This window comes from Delphinapterus leucas, chromosome 14 (assembly GCF_059928025.1).
Source record: "Delphinapterus leucas isolate spDelLeu-1000000601 "Yukka" chromosome 14, BTC_Dleu_Yukka2, whole genome shotgun sequence".
NCBI lineage: Eukaryota > Metazoa > Chordata > Mammalia > Artiodactyla > Monodontidae > Delphinapterus > Delphinapterus leucas.
Genome location: NC_143142.1, coordinates 67,855,802 through 67,864,109, shown reverse-complemented (window position 1 = coordinate 67,864,109; position 8,308 = coordinate 67,855,802).

Here is an 8,308-nt window from a genome sequence, read left to right as displayed (position 1 = left end):
GTACATAGTAAATACTCAATAAATATTAGTTATTTGTATTGTTAGTAGAGGACATTAGTAGTGGACATTCCTGAATTATCTTAGCCTATGATAGGAATGCATCAAATATTGTACTCTTAAGTATGACACAGGACGTTGGTTTACCATAGAACTATTTATCAATTAAGAATACTTGCAGCTTATAGAATTTTTAACATAGTAGTTTAAGCAAGCAGCCTATTTCCTACTCCCTACAACAGGGACAGGGGTTTGTTACCTCGGTAAACTGGCGCTTGCCTTTAGATTAGTTCGTTCCTGATAGCATCTGTGGTCCATTTGGCTCAATTGCTTGCCCTCTCAGCAAATGAGCTTTCCAGATTACAATTCAACAAGGAGAAAAATTTGTTCTCAATTTAAGATGTAAAACCTTAACCTCTGAGACTGACTTCTGAGCCGCTTTCTTCTCAAGTTTCTTCATTTCATAATTTACAAGAAAACTGAAATTGAGGAGCATCTTACATTTACTTGGTTCACATAGTGAACAGTGAGCTAGCTAAATGCTTGAGGGCGAAAGGACACCTCACTTGAAGAGGACATGAAATTGAACACATGATAATTCAAAACAGAGCAGGCCTAGATATGGTTTTGGCCTCTCAAGGTAGAAGAGATGCCATCTAAGGGGAAGAATGTTGTGTTTACATCTTGATATTTATAATACTATTAAGAGGATTTGTGAAACAGAGACAGGAGGAGGGAGGGCAGGAAGGGAGGTTTCAGATTGGAGATAGAATCCGGTTTAATTTTAGCAGCCTTGATGAATGGCTTAGAAGTGAACTGCAAACTGACCAAAATCTTTCTCTTGGTGTTTCCCCTGCGTTGCTCAAATCTCCAGTTTCAAATGCTCAGCCCCTACCCTGTCAAGTGATCCCACAATGATCGACCAACAGAAAGAACAGAAAAACCTAATACTTATAAAAGTAGAAATGGCCACTACCAGAAATGTGATATGTGATCACAGTACCTCAATCAATGGCATGGATCTGCACTAACCATGTCCTGAAAGGGTAATGAGCTATCCCCCAGCTTAGACTGGAGAACGACCACAGTGGTGGAGCTGAAACTGAGACCTCCCAATATAAAACCGTTGAGATGGCCCAAGGTAACACGCTTAAAAGACAAGGTGGCCTGGGTCAGCGTAATTGCAGGGTTAGCTTGCAGGGCTTTTTGCTTGCCAAGTTATCTGAGCGAACAGTTCGTTCATCTGGAAAGACGACTCTTTTATAAGGACAGTGGTTTACTCAAAAGGACTTTTCTTCAGACCCTTGCCCTCTCTCTAGTACTTCTAAATTACTATGGATCAAACCTAGCCCAATCCCAAGCATTTTCTTGCTGTGAAAGACCCACCTAAACCATTAAGCCCAGACTTCAAAGCCCTACAAACACCCTTTCCTAACTTCCTCCTTTTGCAGTGCCATGAAGACTGTCAAGGTGACCTTCTCCCTGGCAGCTTGAAATTTAATACCTTCAGATTTGCTCAATAAACAGGTTTTCCTGGAGGAATTTTTAAAGCCCACGTTTCTGTTGGGTTATTCCTCTTTCTCTAGTTGATTTGTGATTCCTTATATATTCTGCACAGCGGGATGTGATTCAAAAAATCTCTGAATTCGGAGCTTGTCTTCTTAATTTTTTTAATGGTTTCCTTTTATAAACTGAAGTTTTACATTTAATATGGAGCTCAGAGCATTGTTGCAAATTTTAAAAAAGAAAACACATGTAACTTACTAGCACAGTAAACTCTCATAGAGTACGTTTCTCAACACTCCCCATAAAGATTTGGGAAGAAGGTAAAATTTGTTTTTGACCAGTGTTAAATACTTAGTGGTCTTGTGCTGGCCCAGCCCATAGGACTCTAGATCCTCAGGATTTTTCTTGTCCTTCAAACCAATAAAAAGGTTCCCATGTCCAGTCACAGCAGTTTGGTGGGGATTTCTAACACATGTCTACAGCTTCTCTGATGAGAGAAGTCATCCATCTACTTTAATGTCTCTTGATCTCCTAATGAGCCCTGTTTCCATTCTCCAGGTAGCACAGTCTCTCTGAAATGAGTTTCCTCATCTGTAAAATAGGGATAATATCTCATCTACCTCCTTCACTGAGGTTGTTGTGAGGGGGTCAAATGAGATCATTAAAGAGTTATTATAATCATGTTTGCATTTTAACCGGGCCTCCAGGAGGTGATAGTAATGCCTTACTCAATAAGGGTAGATATTTCTGATGGAAATATTTTTGAAACAAGTCAGAATCTACATGAACAAATGAATACATGTGGATATATCGAGCAGTTTGACCAGTCACTGAGAGCTAAGCTTATGGAAGACAAAGCTTTTAACTTAACTCCAATAAAGAAATCATATATTCGGAGGGGGCTATTAAGAGAGCATCTCAACAGCCTCACCTTCACCCCTCCCCCCAATTACATGCACCAATGCAGAAATCTCTTCTATAGCATTTCTGATTCATTCTGATGACTTTCTGTCATCTTCTTGCTTCTCAGAACAGGAAGATCATTACCCTAAAGGCAGGTCAATGAACTATAGGAAAGCTCTAATTGTTCGCCCCTGATCCTAATATCGCCTTCTTGAACATTCCAGGACTAATCTCCTCCCCGCTGTATGCGCTAGTCCTTCGGACATACCTCCATCCCTTTCTCCCTTAAACTTCTGTCTTAGTTAAACATCCTTAGCACCTTCTTTGGTTATGTGAAATGGCCTTCAGTTACCTCATCATTCTTCCCACTGTTTTAGAAGAGATTTGGTGTTTCCACATACTCCTTTCCCCCCCCCCAGTCCTTAGTAACTTTCTACACAGGGAGAACCTTGCACCAGCCATAGTAATATCAACTCCATTTACTATCCCCTCTCCAAGTATGCTTTACAGCTAGGAAGATGATGTTATCTTACCTGTCCTAATAGAAGTACTAAAAAATAGCTCTAAGCATTTGAAGCTTCTCTGGTGTATAGACTGTATCATTCCCAAGCCCCGTCTTTCTGGAAATGATAAATTAAAAGAAAACTGGAACATCTTGATAATTCAGTTAAATGCCCTACAGCACATACATTGAAATCCATACGGTTTACTAACTACCGAGGTGGAGCTTAGTTCCACAGTTCTGCTAACTAACTTGAAAAAAAGGAAAAAGGCAACTTAATCTTTCACATACTGCCATTTGATCATTTTCCAATAATTGTGCTTTGGTAGCCTTCAGCTCACTTAAGAGTTTTCCTAATGTGAAGCCATTGTTCAAGGGAGAGTAATTAGAAAACAGTAATTTAATGCAAACTTTAAAAAAATCTCTTTCAGCTCCACGACTCAGTGATTTTGTAGTAAACTCCTGTATAGAGGATTTGCAAAATCCACACACATCCCAATTCCTCACCCTGATTACCTCTCTTTTGGGATTTTAGGAAGCAGACTACTCCAGACCTGTCTTCTCAAGCTGGAGATAAACTTCCTCTCCATCACTTACAATATTACTATATTGTGATAGTCGGTCTACTTGCCAGTGTCTTCCATTAGACCACTTCTCAAAGTCTGGGACCTTATCCTTTTCAATATTGCATCCCTCACACCCAGCACACTGTCTGATTTCTATTGGACCTAATACACATTTCATAAATGACTGCTAAGTTTGACGGAACGAATGAAGAACTCAGGAAGTCCCCTGGTTTCCTGCTTTCTTTGGTGTCTCTTTTGTCATTTCAAGACATCTTTGTTCACACTTACTCAACATATATTGAGTATCTGATAAATGAAAAGCACTGTGTTAGAGTCTTTGAACACACAAATAGCTATATGATTGTATAGGACTTGGTGATCTTAATGTCCCCATGGCTAAATAAGCCTTTGATGGAACTAACCAGAAATAGTCTATTACTCATGAATCACTATGATATGGCATTACATACCATACATTACTACTTTGGTCATGATAGGCATCAGTGCCTGGTACAAATATGACTAGCTATATATTGGCCAGTAATCTCTGAGGTGTCCTTGTACATGAATGCTGTTCGGTAACAGTTCACTATTATGAGGGGTGGCTAATTTAAATCTCTTGGGAAATTTGCATATGAGAGGCATAGAAAAAAATTAAGTCAGCAGCAGAATAAACAGGTGCAGTAAGAGAGACAGAAGTTGAGTCATCAGAAAGACCAGCACTGTCATCAAGGAGGAAGCATTTACCCAGTGCAAAGGGGCCAAAAAAAGCAACAAAGGAGCTATGTCCTGAAGAATAGTCTAGTATATCAGGTGGCCCCTGGGAGTAGTTTCTGTTCTTCTTACTTCTCTGTTTATCTGTATAACGAACCCCATGAAACGAGCCAGCCAGAGTGTGGTTCTGCTTCTCACCATTGGAAAGAGTCTGATTAACTCAATGGTATAGCCACTGCCTCAATGGAGATCAGACATCAGAGTCCAGGGGGAAGACAGATGTGGCAATCAATGAAAACACTCATGTTTGTTCATTTCAGGCCAGAAGTATGCTGGGAGTATAATGGAGCCTGGGGGATTATCTGTTGAAGAAGGGGTAAAGTTAGGAAAGTCTTCACAGGGAGAAAATACACAGAATTGAATTTTTTTAAAAAAGGAAATATTAATATTTAAGGAAATAGAACCAACATCAGCAGAAATACTGAAGCATGAAATTATGATATTTAGGGAATCACAAGTGACCACTCCCTGTCTCCTGAGAGGTGTGCTTTTTTACCTCCACACGTCTCAGCCTCTGACCTTTTGTGCAAGATCTTAAATGAAAGATTCAATCAACTCCCTACCTAGGTTTTCCCGACTTTCCCGCTTCCATCAGTGGCTAGGAGTAGACGCTTTGGAGCCAGTATGCTTGGGTTCAAGTCTTTGCTCTGTTACCTACTTGCTTCGGTGATCTTGCTTTCCTTTCTTCATCTGCAAAGCCGGGGGGGGGGGGTGGGCCGGCGGCTATAGAAACCGTATTTTCATCAAAGGACTTTTGTGAGGATTAAATGAGTTAATAAAAGTGAAGTGCTTAGATTAAAACCTGGCTCAAAATCATTGCTATATAGGTTTTGGCTATTTTTGTCCAGCTCCTTATTATCTTCATGCCCTCGTGGAGACCTGAAAAAATTATTATTCCTACAACTACTCACCTCAACTACTTTTCATCCAGTGACTCTGTGCGTACCTGACAGTTAAAAACTTCACTCCTCTGTTTAACAGCTGAGGCCCTCTATTAACTGTTGCTTTCTCCCCATGGGTTCTGATGTTCTGCTCATCACCTCCAATCAGGACTAACCTTTCCACGGGCTTGAGTGTTCACTGCCTGGGAATACATTTTTAAGGTTATCAAGATCACCTTTATTATCCCTTCCCTCACCTTTCCTGTTAAAATGAAAATTTCCTAGGGAGGGATATTATGAGACAATTAAAACCCTGGGCAAAGCTTGACTTATTGTGGTAAAGAGGATATTAAAGACCAACCATGTAGATGTCACAGTCTTCTCCTTCTAGATAAAACATGCAATTTTAACTATTACCAAGGGTACTTTGATCTCAATCATCTAAGTGTATATCTATTATCTATCTACCGTTTTTTGCTTTACACCTATACCAAATATAGTGTTTTGTGATTTACTTTTTTCATTACATATGGCTTTATATATACCTTTTTCATTTGGTGGACATGTAGGTCACTTTTAATTTTTCATTACGACCAATGATGAAGCATTAATTGTCCTTGTGAAAATGTACAAGAGTTTCTTCTGTGCTAAAGATGAATCTTAGAATTTGACATAGCTGGGTTTGAAGACATGCACAATAACAGACTGTAAAATGCCTTCCTAAAGTGTATTCTCTATTTCCATTCCCACCAACAGTGAATTAAAATGTCAGTAACCTCGAATCATTGTAAACATTGACTACTGTCCATACTACCCAAAGCATTCTACAGATTCAATGCAATCCCTATCAACATTCCAGTGGCATTTTTCACAGAAATAAAAATCCTAAAATTCTGTTTCACAGAACAAAAATCCTAAAATTCATATGCAATCACAAAAGACCCCCAAATAGCATAATCACCATGAAAAAGAGAGCAAAACTGGAGGCATTGTGCTTCCTGATTTCAAATTATATTACAAAGCTACAGTAATCTAAACTCTATGGTATTGGCACAAAAAACAGACACATAGATCAATGGAACAGGATAGAAAGCCAGAAATAAACCCACACATATATGGTCAATTAATTTACAATAAATGAATCAAGTAGTACAACAGGGAAAGGACAGTCTCTTCAACAAATGGTGCTGAGAAAACCAGACAGCCACATGCAGAAGAATGAAATTGAATCACTCTCTTATACCATACACGATAATCAACTCAAAATGGATGGAGGACCTGAATGTAAGACCTGAAACCATAAAAATCCTAGATAAAGACATAAGGGGTAGGCTCCTTGACACTGATATTGGCAATGATATTTTGGATTTTACACCAAAGGCAAACACAACAAAGGCAAGATAAACAAGTGGAGTTACATAAGCTTCAGCATAGCAAAGGAAACCAACAACGAAATGAAAAGACAATCTATGTAATGGAAGAAAATATTGGCAAATCATATATCTGATAAGGAGTTAATATCTAAAATATATAAAGAATTCATACAACTCAATAGAAAAAAAATCCAATTAAAAGATGGGCAGATAATCTGAATAGACACTTTTCCAAAGAAGACATACAGATGGCCAATAGGTCCATGAAAAGTGGTTCAATATCACTTATCATCAAGAAAATTTAAATCAGAACCACAATGAGGTAGCACCTCACCCCTGGCTATTACCAAAAAGACAAGAAATAACAAGTGTTGATGAGGATGTGGAGAAAAGGGATTCCTTGTGCACCGCTGGAAGGTATGTAAATTGGTGAAGCCACTATGCAAAACAGTATGGAAGTTCCTCAAAAAATTAAAAAGAGAGCCACCACAAGCTCCAGCAATTTGGGGTTTTACCCTCCAAAAATCCAAAATCACTATCTCAGAAAGATATATACACCCCCATGTACATTGCAGCATTATTTTCAATAGCCAAGACATGGAAACAACCTAAGTGTTCACAGGTGGAGAAATGGTTTTAAAAATGTGGCATATATAAACAATGGAATATTATTCAGCCATAAAAGTCAATGAAATCTTGCTATTTGCAACCATGTGGATAGTCCTTGAGGGCATTATGATAAGTGAAATATGCCAAACAGGGAAAGACAAATACTACATGATTGCATTTATATATGGAATCCAAAAACAAAAACAAAACCCTCATGGATACAAAGAACAGATTGGTGGTTGCCAGAGTTGGGGGTGGAGGAGGTGAGTGAAATGGGTAAAGATGGTCAAAAGTTTCAAACTTCCAGTTATCAGATAAATGAGTCTTGGAGTTGTAACCTACAGCATGGTGACTATACTTAACAAATACTGTATTGTATATTTGAAAGTTGCTGAGAGAGGAAATCTTAAAAGTTCTCATCATAAGGAATAAAACATTGTAACTAGGTATGGTAATAGACGTTAACTAAACTTATTGTGCTGATCATTTCACAATATATACATGTATCAAATCATTATGCTGTACACCTAAAACTAATAAAATGTTATGTGTCAACTATCTTTTCATTTTTTTCCCATAGTTTCAGTTTTTCTATCTTTTCAAGAGTTAATTTAAGTAACTGACATTTTTTAGAGGCATAGATTTGTACATATTATTCTCTAATAGTTTTAAATTTTCTGTCTCTGTATTTATGTCTATATATGTACTTATTCTCATAGCTAATATTGTTTATTGTGTATCACAGTTTTTTTCCTTTTTTACTTGATCACAGTTACCAGTGGCTTTTCTATTTTACTGATGTGTTAAATGAACTAGATTTCTTAACAGATTAAATTTACTGGTTAAATATTTTCAATTTCATTATTACTATTCTCAATATATTTTAATTGCTTTCTTTCAGATACTGTTTTATAATATTCTTTCTCATTTCCTTAGTTAAAGGTTTAAATAATTTAATTTTAAACTTTCTTGTTTCTAATATAGATATTTGCAATTAAGAATTTTCCCAAGAAACTTTCTCCCCGTTCTACATGTAATATATATATATATTTTGTACTTCTGTCATGCTGTTTGATGAAGAAAGGGTAGATAATACATGTCTAATATCTTGATACAATTTCTTTTCCTACTGTCTTTTGGATGAATTCCCATTTTAATTAGGAACTAGTTAAGTATGTAGCTCTTGAGCTGTTCTAG